Source organism: Myodes glareolus, chromosome 18 (assembly GCF_982192425.1).
Source record: "Myodes glareolus chromosome 18, mMyoGla1.1, whole genome shotgun sequence".
Taxonomy (NCBI): Eukaryota; Metazoa; Chordata; class Mammalia; order Rodentia; family Cricetidae; genus Myodes; species Myodes glareolus.
In genome coordinates, this window is record NC_142043.1 from 54763966 (window position 1) to 54779598 (window position 15633).

At 47.3% G+C, this 15633-nt stretch overlaps 1 pseudogene; it reads right to left on the reverse strand.

The window, feature by feature from the left end:
* Nucleotides 1-14051: 14051 nt before the first annotated feature.
* LOC125411187 (glyceraldehyde-3-phosphate dehydrogenase pseudogene) lies at nt 14052-15380 on the reverse strand (annotated as a pseudogene).
* Between the last annotated feature and the right edge of the window lie 253 nt (nt 15381-15633).

Here is a 15633-nt window from a genome sequence, read left to right on the forward strand (position 1 = left end):
ATGGATTCATTCCTGAATGGATACACGATTGATGGTCATATCAGGATGTGTGGAAGGTAGTTAAGGCGTAGTTGGAGAAAGCAAGTCACTAGGAACTTGTCTTTGGTGGGTCACCCTGGCCTGTCCCTGGACACATTCTCTTGGCTTGCCGTCTCCCAAGTGAAAAAGAGCCACCACCACAGGCTCCTACCCACAGGATGCTCTACACAAATGCGTGAGGCCAAGCTGCCATGGACTGAGGGCCCTGAAACCACGAACAAAGCAAACCCTTTGTCCCTTAACTTGGGTCACGGACTGGGTCACAATGAGAAAAATAGCACACAGGATCAAAGCATTAGCAAGTGGCTGAGTGAAGACTGGAAATCCAGTCTATCTGAGATCTAAGACCCACTCTCAAGCACTCTACTGCACAGCTTTCTGTTTCACGGAAGCAGACCCAGAGAGGCCGACTAACCCACGTGATTAGTATCAAAGTGGGGACTGAACTCACTTAGGGACTCATTCACGCCATGTCCCTTCTGCATGGACTTGCCAGGATTCCCAAGATCCATATAAAATGGAGACCTCCTCCGGGCCACACAGAGCTCGTTCGGGGCTTCTGAGTTCAAGGTGGGTGTCTTCCGTGAGCATCACTTAATTTCAGGTACTTCTGGGCGCAATCTACCCTGCCCGTCTACTGATAAGTGCTCCCGATGTCAACCGGAGTCCGTGCCTGCACACCGTCCCTCTCCCGCCTCTCCAAGCCTCTTATCACTGTCTGCAGAGGCTCTGTGTTAGGTTTCAGGATCCTTTTAACAAAGTGTGTATCGAGTTGCTACCTGGACGGCTGGCTAAAGTTTAACCTGGGATGGGATTCCGAAGTCATCCAAAGTTCACCGGTGTTGGTGTCTGCTGCAGTCACCAGCAGATGAGCCTGAGGTCAGGCCCACCGTGGGCTTGGTGGGGGCATGTTTGTTCCCTGGAGAGGCCCAGGCGGCTGGGTGCAGGCGTTTCTTCACTAACCCCGCCTTAAGGGCTGATTGAAAGAAGTTAACAACGGACAGCCACATGCCTGCCCTCTCGTGTCCGGGCTATCCATGCTAAAATTAGAACTGTGGAAGGGACCTTCATCTTGGAACCCACCAATCAAGTAGGTTATCAATTTGAGCACGTGGGGCACAGAACAGGTTGGAGGTTCAGCGATCAGGATCCCAGGCAGAGACACCAAGGCTGTCCATCACTGTGAAGGAGGTTGGAAGAATGTCATTTAGACTCCGCCTCCTAACACTGCCCCCTTCCTCCTAGATGCAGTATTGATCCTGTAAACCTGACTGCTCACCTCAGGCCTCCGTGTTTTCACCTGGGGCACCAAGACATGGGGCTGGGGGTGGGGAACGACCAGAATTGTGCTCATGATATCTGGTTGAGCGGGTCAAGATGAAGATCCGATCATTCTGTTAAATCCTTCAGCCGTGAGGCAGAAACACCGAGCCCACAGGCGCCAGTAATAGGGAGGAAACCAATGAGATGCATGGGGTCTGACAGCTCTGTTCTAGACGCAGTGTGGTACAGCACGCTCAGGAAGGGGCCTCACTGCATTCAGCGTGGAGTCCAGCTCAGGGACCCGCCCTCTGGTGCCACTCCGCCTGCGTCTTTCCCAGAATAAAATGGAGTAGAGTTAGTTTGATGCCACCTCATACAGAGCACCTGCCCTGGGCCAAGTCAGTCTCCTTCACCCAAGGACATTCGGGGTTTGTTTGGTATCATGACTGGTCCCAGGCTCCGGCCACAGTCGCCAAGAGAACAGCTGGCTTTATTTCCACACAAAAGGATCCTACATGACTTATGAGTAGAGGCTGGCCAACAAGACGAAACAAAACAGGTGTGTCCATTTTGATCACAAGTTGATGGCCCCATCCACAAAGCTTCACAACACCTCCTTCTGTCCCCCCACCCCCCACAGCCATCCAAGGTCACGTTCAGAAAAATTCTAAAGTCCTCCTAGAAATCCTGCGTCTGAGGCTAGCCCCAAGGAAGTAAGATTCTAGCAAGGAAATCTAAGGTGTAGCGGAAGGCTTGGGGAAGGGGCAGAGTTAGCAGCGCCTGCGGGTAGTGAGCCACGCACAGTTGGTGCTATGAGGTCATCAACGCACGTAGCTGAGTTAGTTGATCCAGGCAGCTGTCGCTCTGGGGATCAGAGGCTTGCCTAGGTCTGTGCTATGGTGACGAGAGGTTTTTGAACCAACCTTGCCCTACTATAGGCAGAAGGACGGTCCAGTCACAGACTCAGAAGTCACTACTCCTGTCCCTGGGGACCACTAGGAAAGAAGTTGTGTGTGCCAGGATGTGATGACTATGATGCTTCTGGAAAGTTCACTAAATGCCGTGCCTTCTGATCTTTTTTCCAGGGAAGTGAAACCCTAAACCTTTCAAAATTAGAGTCCACCCAAGGAATGCTGAAAATCTCAAGATTTTTCTAGTCAGAAGTGAACGAGCATGGGATCAAACTAGTCCCTCTAGATGTGGTTGACAGTTGGGGCAGACTGAGGGGCCACGGACAGTGGCACTGGGATTTATCTCTACTGCATGCACTGGCTTTTCGGGATCCTATTCTCTTTGGATGTAAACCTTGCTCAACCTAGATGTAGTAGGGAGGGCCTTGGACTTTCCACAGGGCAGGGCGCCTTGCCCTCTTTTAGGATTGGAAGTTGAAGGGGTGGGAGGGTGTGTGGAGGGACTAGGAGGATGGGAGGGAGTGGGAATTTGGATTGGTATTTTTTAAAGTAATAAAAGAATAAAAAAAAAATTCCCAGTTAGAATCACTGGCGACAGAGGCAGCCCAAGAGTTTATGGTGTCTGTCTGTTTCTTCGGTTTGATTTCTTTTTTCTTGATCTTAAGTTGTTGGCACAAGTAAGCTCCCTGTGGGAAAGTCCCTTCTCAAGTAACCCTGAAGACTCTTCTCCCTGCTAGCTCCTTTGCTGACTGAGGTCACGTCCACTGAGAAGTCAGACTCAAACACTCCTTGGTGTCTACGGAGTCAGCATTGCCCTCTGCTGGTCCAAGAGGAGATCTGCCACAGTCACCTTGGGAGGCTCCCCTACTTGGGGAGCTTGTGGCTCCGATTTTCGGTTGTCAGCATTCTTGATGGTCTACCTCTGAGGACCACAGTAACAAAACGGCACTTTCCCATCATACATTTCTTTCTCCATGGTTATTTCCTGCAACCTCCTTCGCTCATGGCCTCTTCCAATGTTCTCAGTGCCTCGATAACATTGTGACTGTCACAGGTGAGGTTGGCAGGCCTTGAGCGCCTCTATTAATCAAGCATCTGCCCTGAGTTGGGCGTCACACTGGGCAGAGGAGTTCAGGGCACTGAGCCATCTTTCCTTGGAAAGCCAAACGCTCTGAGATGAGGCCCAGGAGGAACCCGTAGCAAATGGAGACACTCCCAGAACTCCCATACACACCCAGAACGTTATTCGCTCTCCCCAGTGCTGGACGAGCAACATCCCACAGGCTACTGCCCAAGTCTGCTTTGGTCAGCTCCCAACTGTGGAAATACTCAAGCAGTATTGGTGGAAAAGGGCTCCGCTGAGGCCGTTAAGCCTCGGAAATGGGTGTGTCCCCAGAGGATTTTATTTACTCAATAAAATGTGGGGTGTCCTGGGAAGGAAATGGGTTTTGCAAGTTCAAGTATATAAGATATACAAGCTCAACCCACCAGTCCAATTTTAGCAACACTATAAAATTGCTTATAATATTGAGAATTTTTTAAACTTTTTTTTTTTGGTAACTCGATTGCATGGTTCTTAAGTGTGAACTTTGTGGCTAAGCGAGTCCTTTTGTGATGACAAAAGGTTGGACATGCCCACGTAAACCTCGAGGCCCAGAAAGAGCACCTAGTCACTTTCTCTGACTAGTGGGGTAAAGTCTCTGACGTGACAGGCCACCTGTCGCCCTCTTGGATGCCGTGAGATGTTTCTGATGAAGGAAAGGAAGGCTGGAGAAACATGTGGTGTCATATCTGATGGTGGAGAGGGAGAGTTCATACGTATGGTTGTACTCAGAACATTCCACTCAAGCATTAGCATTGACCAACTCATTTCCAGGTCTGAACGGTGCCCACGAAGGGCGGTGCTTCTCGCACGTACACGTTTCATCACGTTGGAATCTGCTGAAATCCAGCTGGGATTTGGAAGGCTTGTCATGGAGTAGAAGACTGTCTCTCTGCCCAAATGGTGAAGATACTGTAGCTCAGTCATCCTGACTTTGAATATCAAGGCTGTAGGGCAAGAAAGTCAACTTTCTTATGAGCAAGGGTCAGAGAATAAACACCCTGAAGGGTCAATGTGGAGCCTGATTCCAGCTAGAGATCTGGCCCTGCAAGCCTTTCCACTTCTGAGCAAGGCGTCCTTTAGCCTGGCCAGAAGGTTGGCAAGGACCCATTTTTGCATTGATAAAATCTGCCAGTGTCTTAGGCGCAAGTGAGGCACATCACCCCCAGGCTGAAGGAAGAGCTGGACAGGAGGAGCTAAACCCTCCCAAGCCTCCCATCTTGTACAAGATCAAGACCGGGCTCTTTGAGATTCACCCCATGCAGACAGACGCCACTCAATGTCCTCATTGCTTCTCCCATGTCCCACAGGCTTTCCAAACGCTGCTGTCTGGAAACAGACGGGCCGGCCTTGAAGCAAAGGATGGCCCGTCACCAGGACATTCTCACTGTGATCTCTCCATATTCTCATGGGCCTCGCTTCCCAACATGTGCTCCGAGGAGCAGAAAGCTTGTCTCAAATGCAGGCTCTCAGACCTCAAGCGGGCCTGCTGAGTCAGGGCGTGCATCAGGAAAGGTCCATGATTTATATGTTTTGGGGGGTAGGGCCAGAGAGATGGGACTGAGTCATTTCATTTTTATGTTTGTCTCCTGGTTTCCACCCAGTTCCCATTTCAGGTCAGCATGACCTGAGAGGTGAGTATAAATAAATTTAGGCTCCTCTCCCATCCTGTCTGCTGACTTCTGCTGTCAGAGGTTCCAATCTAGTCCTCACCTCCTGCCAGCGACAATGCTGTGACCTTATCCTCACCTCACAAGTATCAGCAGAGAGCTGGGGAGCTGACCCACACTGGATAAAGTGCTCGCTCTGCAGGGTGCTTTAAAGAGAATTGCCCCCCCAGAACACTTAGCCCCCAGCTGGTAGCACTCTTTGGGGAGGTTTAAGAGGCACAGCCTTACCAGAGGAATCACATTACCAGAGGTGGGCTTTGAGAAAGACCCACATCGCTTCAAGTTTGCTCTCTTCGCTTTGTCCTTGCTGATCAAGATGTGAGTCCTTGGCTTTCTGCCCCTGGTGCCATGCCATCCCTGACCTTCAGACACCCTGGTAGCACATAAAAGCTGGCGGGAGGGAGAGGGAGCATGGTGGCCACTCTATATCCTAGAACTCAGGAGGCAGAGACAGTAGGTTCCCATGGAAGACTCGCTAAATTCATGAACTCTGGATTCGGCTGAGACTTTGTCTTAATAAGTAAAGTGGGGGTGGATAAAAATGCCCAACATCAACCTCAGGCCTCCACGAGCTCCTTCACATACACTTGAACACATATGCATGCATACACATGTGAAACAAACAAACAAAAAAGAGCCCCAGAATACATCATTAGTGCTAGGGAGAAATCTTAACAATAACTGTGTTCTTTCTCGTTGAGAAAGCAGTTGCTTGACCGGTTTTCAACAGGAACTGGACAGGCTATGCTGTCAGGTACATACTGTGCATTGGATGGACACTGGAGACAGGCCTTACTCCAAAAGAAGGAGTCTACCTTAGTGGGGCAAAGGGGAAACCACCCCTTGAGGACACCCCCGTATAGAGTGTTTGTGGCACATTTGACCAATTGAAAAACCCCAAAACACAGCAGGCAACCAATGCTCATAGAGCAAGAGCCAGGCTAGCCCAGGTCACCTGGGACAGGTGAGGTTATTTTTTTTTTCCCAAGGAGTTGCTTTTAGCATTGAGACAGAAAAAGATTTCCTTTCGGGCCCTAAGCTCCTGAGGAAAACTTTCTCCCCTTAACCTTGGGGTAAAAAAAAAAATGACCCTCCCAACCTTTTACAATCTGTGAGAACAGCCTTTGAAATGCCTTACCGGGCCGGAGCTGTTGTTTTCATTTACAGTCCCATCTAGGGATTTCATTTTGAGCATAAACACACTAGCAGAAAATGGGTAGAATATAGACATTTAGATCAAAGGAAGCGAAAAGCAGGTCAACAGGCAGACACCGTTCCTGAGAGCTTTCAGGTCTACTTCTGTCAAACCTCTGCCCTATGCCTCAAATACATGCGTACAAACATTAACATACATGCACCAAGATACACAGCTTCCTCAAAGGGATTACGTCGCATGTTCTATAAATACCTGAGTTTAACAGTCTTCCAAAACCTTATTGCTCATGTCATCAAATTCATATATAGTTCTCTTATAATTTATTTAGTCACCCCCCCATATCAACAATTACTTTTGTCCCAATGATTCTGCTACTTTCATTTTTTTTGTGCTATCATGTGTGATTAACAAAGACTAAATCTACTTAAATCTTCATTTGTTCATCAACCTCTTATCATTGAGTACCTACTAAATACCACTCTCTGGACCAGGAAGTGAGGATCCAATGACGAGGCCTTGAGGGCCTTTTGGTCTCCTGAGGGAGGAGGCAGGACAATATGAAGAGGATGCTAAGGTCTGCAGTGAAGGATTTGTTGGGCAGGAAAAGAGAACCAAATCCCACAGAGCAAGGGTCCTTTGCTAGGTCAGTGCCTCCCTGCCATCACCTACACGAGTGTCTTATCCCATCTCTGTTTATGACTGGCTGGGTGCTTCGTGGCGTTTTCCATGGATATCTATTTCTTGCCTTATTTCTTTCTTTTGTTTTAGATCAGAAGTTGGTCTGAAATGAAGTCCCACACTGGAACTCGGGCAGAGCTGGGACTCATGGCAATCCTCTTGTCGGGGCTACAGGTGAGCCACCAGGTCGCCAGCTTATCCGTTTTGGTGTTGTTGTTTTTGAGGAGAGAGAGAGAGAGAGAGAGACTCACTATGTATCACAGGCTAGCCTGGAATTCACTACATGAGGAAGGAGGGAGGGGAAGGAAGGAGAGAGAGGAGGGGAAGGAGGGGGGGAAGAACACAACAAATGAGTGTGCTGGTCTGATACACGGCAGTACTTTACGTCATTAAAACAACGCTTTTGGTAAAGAAAATTCATTATATATATTGAGATAAGAAAATGTCCCCACCCCACTTACTAATCAAATTTCTCCTTTAAACCAAGGACTGGGGGCCGAAGTTCTTTCCATGTGGATTTATCCACTGCATTTTTACTTTTAAAGATAAAAACTGGAAACAATTTAAATGTTTTTAGATTGGAAATTCCCAATCAATAAAAAAGGTATAGCAAGCGGGGGGAGATGACTTGCTTGGTAGTTAAGGGGGCCAGAGTGCAGTTCCCAGTGCCCACGTGAGGTGGCTTACCAATCCCCTGTCACTCCACCTCCAGGGACTTCAACAGCCTCTTCTGGCCTCTACAGATCTGACACATCTATGTCATATCCACAGACACATAAAAAATAAATCTCTTTTTAATGAATTTCATAAAGTTGTTGCCATTTTAAAATAAAATATGAGGATTTCAGTGTAAGAAAATACATTCTTCACAATAAGGAAAGAAAGGTCAGAGAGCTGGAGAGACAGCTCAGTAGTTAAGAGCACTGGTTGCTTTTCCGGAGGACTCAGTTTCGGTTCCCAGCACCTATGGGGTAACTCAGAACCTTCGGTAACTTAGGTCCATGGGATCCAGTGCCCTTTTCTGGCATCTCCAGGTACCATGCATGCACATGGTGCACAGCCATAAATACAGACAAAAACATCCCTACACATAAATATATTTAAAGTAGATTTTTTAAAAAAGAGCAGAACACAAATTGTATAATAGCATGAAAACCACATGCCCGTGAAGGGTTCAAAGAGAAGTCTTACAGGTGGCTGGCGAAAACCACAGATGGATTTTCCCCTCTCCCTAAAGTTTTGCAATGTTAGAGTTTAGCTTTTAAAGGGATCTTCAAGAGCATGGTAGCAGTTTGCTGCTAGGCCACCAAAAGGCCACTCACGAAATAGCTGCACTCTCTGTCAAGCCCAAACTCCCGAGAATGGACACATTTTTTAGACATCACACCCACGTGCCTTCAGATGTATTAAGATTCCACTATATTTTCAATAAGACAAATTATCTTTCCACTTGAGGGGTGTGCTGAGGCCTTTAGATAAATGGAGCCGCTTCTGGTATCCAACATGATGGGTGTAAGCCCTTCTATAAAACCATCCCACTCTTGCCGCACCTGGTAATTGAGTTCAGCCGCCCTGGAGAAGGCTGTCGCCCCTCTCCAAGGCTCATAAGAAATCTCAGTTGCCGTTTTAAGCTTCCAATTAGTTCACGACGTAAAATTACAATTTACTTGTGAATTCCTTTCTTCCTCTAGCCCGTGTTGTAATTAATTACACCTGTGCAGTCCTACACATGACATTCTCCTTTCATGCAGTTGACCATAGCAAACCTGGCTGGTTAAATCTCTGTCCTACGCCTGTGTGTGGAGGCAACTCTCCTTCCAGGCCTCCCGCAAAGCTCTGAGAACCCAGCTGAGCCATAAAGAAATTATCTCACTCTCAGATGGGATTTGTAGTCTTGTGTGTGTGTGTGTACCTATATGTGTGCTTCTCTGTGTGTACCTAGATGTGTGTACCTGTATGTGTGTGTCTGTGTGTGTGCCTGTATGTGTGCCTCTATGTGTGTGCATGTGCGTGTGAGTACATGTATGTGTGTGCATGTATGTGTACCTACATGTGTGTGCCTGTGTGTGTGTGCCTGTGTGTGTGTGTGTGTGTGTGTGTGTGTGTGTGTGTGTGTGTGTGTGTTTAGGCCAGCCTTGGATGCTATTAATCAGGTGTCTTCCTTTTGCTGTCTGTCTGTCTGAGATGAAGTCTCTCATTGGCCTGGAGCTCAGTAGGTAAACTGGGCTGTCTGACCAGGATGCTCCAGGGATAGGCCTGATTTGGCCTCCCTAGCACTGAGCTGAGCTTAGACTCACTCCCCAACATGTCTGGCTTATGTCCTGGTTTTGTTTTTTGTTTGTTTTTGCTTTAGTTTTTCAAGACAGAGTTTCTCTGTAGCTTTGAAGCCTGTCCTGGAACTAGCTCTTGTAGACCAGGCTGACCTTGAACTCACAGAGATCCTCCTGCCTCTGTCTCCCAAGTGCTGGGATTAAAGGTGTGTGTCACCACTGCCCAGCATGCCCTGGTTTTTAAATACATTCTGGAGGCTGAATTCAGGTTACCTTGCTGAAGTGCAGGTGAGCACCGTACAGGCTGGTCCGTCTCACTAGAGCTGGGTTGCATTCTTACCTGATACATCCATACTATTTCCACAGTGGCCCCCAGAACTCCAAAGACAGCTACAACAACTTCTCCCCCACCACTGAGAAAGCCAGCCCCCAAACGAGGGTGACAGGATAAGATGTGGTGACAGCAATCTGTTTTTCCTGTCTTCTTTTCTCTTCCTGTCTTCAATAGCCAACTCCTCCACTCAAAGATTCTGCCTTCTGCAGGGGCCGGAAGTCTGTAGCAAGAAGCAGCCAGACTTAAGTCCTTAGCCCTGGAAATTGATTAGGCGATTAGTGGAGGGAGCGGTTTGGCAGTGAGAGTGAGGGCAAGACCACCTCCTCACCCTCCTGGCCTGCCCCCAGCCCGTTCAACCCATTGCCCAGCTGACAAATGCCAAGAATCCTGGGTAGCAGCAGAATGGCGGTCCTGGGGTGTGTGTGTGTGTGCGTGTGTGCGTGTATGCGTGTGCGTGTGTGCGTATGCGCGTGTGCGTGTGTGCGTGTGTGCGTGTGTGCGTGTGTGCGTGTGTGCGTGTGTGTGTGTGTGTGTGTGTGTGTGTGTGATGGTAGTGATGGTCTGGATGAGAATGTCCTCCATAGGCTCAGGTATTTGAACACTTGTTCCTCCAGTCAGTGCCATTGGAGGAGGCCTAGGAGGCATGGCCTCGCTGGAGGAAATAGGCCACCAGAGGCAGGCTTGGAGCGTTTAAAAACTCACACCATTTCCAATTGCTCTCTGTGCTTCCTGCATCTGGTAAAGGATGTGTGCTCTCAGCATCTGCCCCAGTTGCCGTGTTTTCTGCTTGCTGCCATGATGGACTCAAACCCTCTGGAAACGTAGCCCAAATAAACTCTTTCTTCTTTGGCCATAGTATTTTATCACAGCAACAGAAAAGAAACTAAAATCCACATAAATACATATATAATCTGTCATATAGCCATTTGGAAAATGTTCATTTACATATTATTTATTATATAATTTTTTTTTTCACTAGAGACCATTCTAACCTCTCGTGACTACTCGCCTGTAGGCTTCGTGGAGGCCCTCTCCCACCTCTCCTCCTGCATCTTCCAATGAACCACGTCTGAGCCCTAGGAGATCTTGTCGGTTTGTATGTTCCCATCATCCTGCCTGGCGTGTAGATCTCAGATTAGCGAATATTTGCACTGCCCCACGCTGACAACCAAGCACATCCATCTCATTAGTGCGCAAGCTTCCTCTTGCTTGCAAGTAAAATAAACTTACTTAGAATTTATTCTCTCTAAATGTTTGATTTGTATGTGTGTGTATCTTAAACACCTGTAACTGAAGATCATGGAAAGATTTCTTCAACCAAAGGGAGTCACGAAGAGAAAACACTTCTCTTGCAGAATATTAATTTAAGATGTGTTACATTAGTTTATGCTGTGGAATACTTGTTTAATGATGCAAAGGCATGCTACATTTGTTTGATTAAATAAAATTAACCTGGGGTCAGGAGGCTGCGCCAGCAATTAGCTGACTGGACGTGGAGGAAGCAACCATGTGTGGGTAGGGTTCTTAAGTGGGGGCTGAGAAAAAGGATGCGTTGTTTTGCGGGGGAGCTGTGAGCTAGGAGGGAAGTTTAGGTAGTTGCTCTTCAGCCTTTCTGAGCGAGCAGAATTTCACCTCGACCTTTGAGTCCTAAGTTCAAGAGAGGGATTGAGATCTGAGTAAAGCTCCCTTTGGTGGCTGTGATAGAACAGGTGCCTGAGGGAATAGAATTCCCACCTGGCTACGGTTGGTGCTGCCCAGCTGCTACCGGTAGCCACTGAGTGTCAATTGCTGACCAGGACAGCAGTTGCTTAAGGGACAGCTACTGAAGTTAATGGAAAATGACACATTTGGGAAGCCCTGCTCTCTCCACACTGAACAACGGCAAGTGCTTCGCATGTCTAAACATCCTATGATCTTCTAGCAAACATAGACTAGATCCACGCTTCTGATGAGAAAACCCTTTGGCAAGAGTGTCACCTGAACCTCCCCGGGTATAAGTGGAATGTACAAGATTTGAACTCGGATACTCTCGGTTTGTGCTAGGCTAGCCACTTCCTTTGGCTTAAATCTGAGGTCCCTGTTCAGTCACACACCTATTTTCTGCACACCTCCAATGAAGTCACCCAAGGCCCGAAGGGCCAGTCACTGTCCTATCCTAGCGGACGGCGGTCACGCCCTCCCATGCCTGCCTCGCTCTCTTTGTCCGCAAGCCCTGATCTCTGCATATCTCAGCTCCTACGGAGGCTTCTAGCTCCTCAGAAGGGACCTCTGTCTCTGATGCTGGTCTTCCAAGTATTTCACAGTATCTGACACAGTGCATTCAATATGTAACTGTGGACCAAGTACCTACTGATGCCACTTCCAACTCGCCCAGCCAGTATTCTCCCTCAGAAGGAAGAACTCAGATCCAATAAATTAAGTGCTAGGAAAGAAGGTGACGGGGCCTTTAATAAACTTGTCCACATTTTTTTTCACATTAAGCCAGTGTACTGCTTGTAAGGTCACCGAGCAGGAAAACCTGAGGGCAGCTCCAGGCTGACTTAGTAAGCAGATGGCTTCAATCTGCAGGCATCCCATAGAAATATTTCTGAATGCCCATAACTGAAAGGGACTGAAAAAAAGAGTTAAGAACACTCAAAAAAGAGAGGGCTGGAGAGACAGCTCAGCAGTTAAGAGCACTGGCTGCTCACTCAGAGGACCTGGGTTCAATTCCCAGCACCCGCACGGCAGCTCCCAACTGTCTGTAACTCCAGTTCCAGAGGGTCTGACGCCCTCACACAGATGCCATGTAACCAAAACACCAAAGCACATAAAATAAAAATGAATTATATGTTTAAAAACTTTCATTAAAGAAAGAAAAGAACACTCAGAAAAGAATCAAAGTTTGAAACCTGTAGCTTAGAGAGGGGAAATGCACACTGTGTTCTTGATACCATCTAGTGCATGGAGACACAGAAGCCGCTCAGTTCCCTAGCCAGAATAAGCAAGGAACACGCTGGGCAAGCTCTGTTCGAGGAGACAAGGCACGGATAGATGGGCTTCTAATCCTAATCCCGTAAATTCAAGCCGTGACGCGTTTGTTCTTTTATTGTTTCAAATAAGTATTTGAGGGCTGAGGGCCCACCTCAGTGTAGGATTCTCACCAGCTTACAGGAGGACTTGGTTTGCAATGATGAAAGAAAGACAGACAGACAGACAGATGATAGATAGATAGATGATAGATAGATAGATAGATAGATAGATAGATAGATAGATAGATAGATAGATGATAGGTAGGCAGGTAGATAGATAGATAATGATAGATGAGATAGATAGATAGATAGATGATAGGTAGGCAGGCAGATAGATAGATAATGATAGATGAGATAGATAGATAGATAGATGATAGGTAGGCAGGCAGATAGATAGATAATGATAGATGAGATAGATAGATAGATAGATAGATAGATAGATAGATAGGTAGGCAGGCAGATAGATAGATAATGATAGATGAGATAGATAGATAGATAGATAGATAGATAGATAGATAGATGATAGGTAGGCAGGCAGATAGATAGATAATGATAGATGAGATAGATAGATAGATAGATAGATGATAGGTAGGCAGGCAGATAGATAGATAATGATAGATGAGATAGATAGATAGATAGATGATAGGTAGGCAGGCAGATAGATAGATAATGATAGATGAGATAGATAGATAGATGATAGGTAGGCAGGCAGATAGATAGATAATGATAGATGAGATAGATAGATAGATAGATGATAGGTAGGCAGGCAGATAGATAGATAATGATAGATGAGATAGATAGATAGATAGATAGATGATAGGTAGGCAGGCAGATAGATAGATAATGATAGATGAGATAGATAGATAGATAGATAGATAGATAGATGATAGGTAGGCAGGCAGATAGATAGATAATGATAGATGAGATAGATAGATAGATAGATGATAGGTAGGCAGGCAGATAGATAGATAATGATAGATGAGATAGATAGATAGATAGATAGATAGATAGATAGATAGATAGATAGATAGGGTTTCTGAAGGCATGACAGAGAAAAGAGATTGTAGGCTGACCAGCATTCTTACTTTCAAAACTTATTATAACCATATTTTGGCACCAATACAAAAAGCCTTGTCCACTTCTGCAACGTTTTTGCTTTATTTTGGTTTGGTTTTTTGTTTGTTTGATTTTTTTTGACAAAACAAAATGACTTCTCTTTAAACTCCCTTAGTTACACTATCCCAAATCTGGGTTATTTGAGCCACAAGCATCCATCTACATATTTTGCAGCGATAACACTGAAGAGCAAGGTTCACCGTGGTTTTTAACTAAGTAAAATCAAGTGTCTAGCAGAATAGTATACTGGCCACAGGCAGAGGAGAAACCCCCACGTCTGTCCATAACCTGAACAGCAAAGACCAAGGACACAAGTATGACGGCGAGAAACCTCCAGGTTTGGAACTGTGCAGCTTTCAACTCATGGCTCGTTTGAGAAACACAGGAAAACAAAATAAATCTTCTCCTTTCTGTCCAAGAGACTCCAGGAGAACAGACTCAGGTGAGAAGCCTCACGTGGTGATGCAACCGCTGTAACCGGAGTCCTGAACCAGAGCCGAGCGAGCCTGCGGGGCCTGCGTGCTCCATACCTCCTTCTAAGATCCTGCTTCTCTACACTTGCGCCTCCCTGGACTGAAGAACCCCTAAGTTTCTACACGCGCAGAAGCAGGTATGGCAGCCCAGCTGCTTTTCTTTAAGCAAATCTTTTTTTTTTTTTTTTTTGTGACGGGTGCAGTGAACTTTATTGACGGCTCCCTAAGCCCCTCTTGTTATTCTGGTGGTCTGGGATATGGAAACTGAGAGGGAGATACTCAGTGTCAGGGGTTGACTTGGGACAGGGACTGCTCAGCATCCAAGGGCCTCTCTCTTGCTGTGTCCTTGCGTGGATGGGTGGTCCGGGGGATGCTGCTTACTCCTTGGAGGTCATGTAGGCTGTGAGGTCCACCCCTCTGTTACTGTAGCCGAATCCATTTTACCAGGAAATGACCTTTGCAAAGTTGTCATGGAGAGCAATGCTAGCCAGCCCCAGCATCAAAGGTGGAAGAGCAGAAGTCATTGTTAAAGTCACAGGAGACAACTTGGTTCTCATTGTAGCCCAGGATGGTCTTTAGTGGGCGCTCAGATGCTTGCTTCACCACCGTCTTGATGTCTTCCTACTTGGCAGCTTTCTCTAGGTGGCTTGTCAGATCCACTACAGACACACTGGGGGTAGGAACACGGGAGCCCATGCTCAGCTCTGGGATGACCTTGCCCACAGCCTTGGCAGCACCAGTCGATGCAGGGATGATATTCTGAGCAGCCTGACAATCATCATGCCACGGCTTCCCAGAGGGGCCACCCATAGTCTTCTGGGTGGCCGTGATGGTGTGGACTGTGGTCATGAGTCCTTCCACAACACCAAAGTTGTCATGGCTGACCTTGGCCAAGGGGGCTAAGCAGTTGGTGGTGCAGGAGCATTGCTGACAATCTTGAGGGAATTGTCTTCTCATCATTCACACCCATCACAAACATGGTGGCATCAGCAGAAGGCGCGGAGATGACCCTTTTGGTCTCAGTCTTCAAGTGGGCCCCAGCCTTCTCCATGGTGGTGAAGACACCGGTCGACTCCACAACATACTCGGCGCCGGCATCACCCCATTTGTTGTTGGCGGGATCTCGCTCCTGAAAGATGGTGATGGCCTTCCCATTGATGACGAGCTTCCCATTCTCAGCCTCAACTGTGCTTTTGAACTTGCCGTGGTTGCAGTCATACTGGGACATGTAGACCATGGAGTTGAGGCCAATGAAGAGGTCATTGATGGCAACAATGTCCACTTTGCCAGAATCTAAGGCAGCCCTGGCAACCAGGTGTCCAATACGGCCAAATGCGTTCACTCCGACTTTCACCATCATGTCTCAGGAGCGAGACTGGCGCTGCAGGAAAAGATGCGGCTGTCTCTAGAACAGGAAGGGGCAGAGAGTCCTTTCAGCCAAATCTTAAAGGAATTTGAGGGGCTAAAAGAGGCTCTGCAGCTAAGAAATGTTCTTTCCGAGAACCTGAGTTCAGTTCCTAGCATAACCACCTATAACCTCATTTCCAGGGGCTCTGACACCCTCTTCTGGCCTCTGCGGACCTTCATTCATGTCTACACACCCACACAGA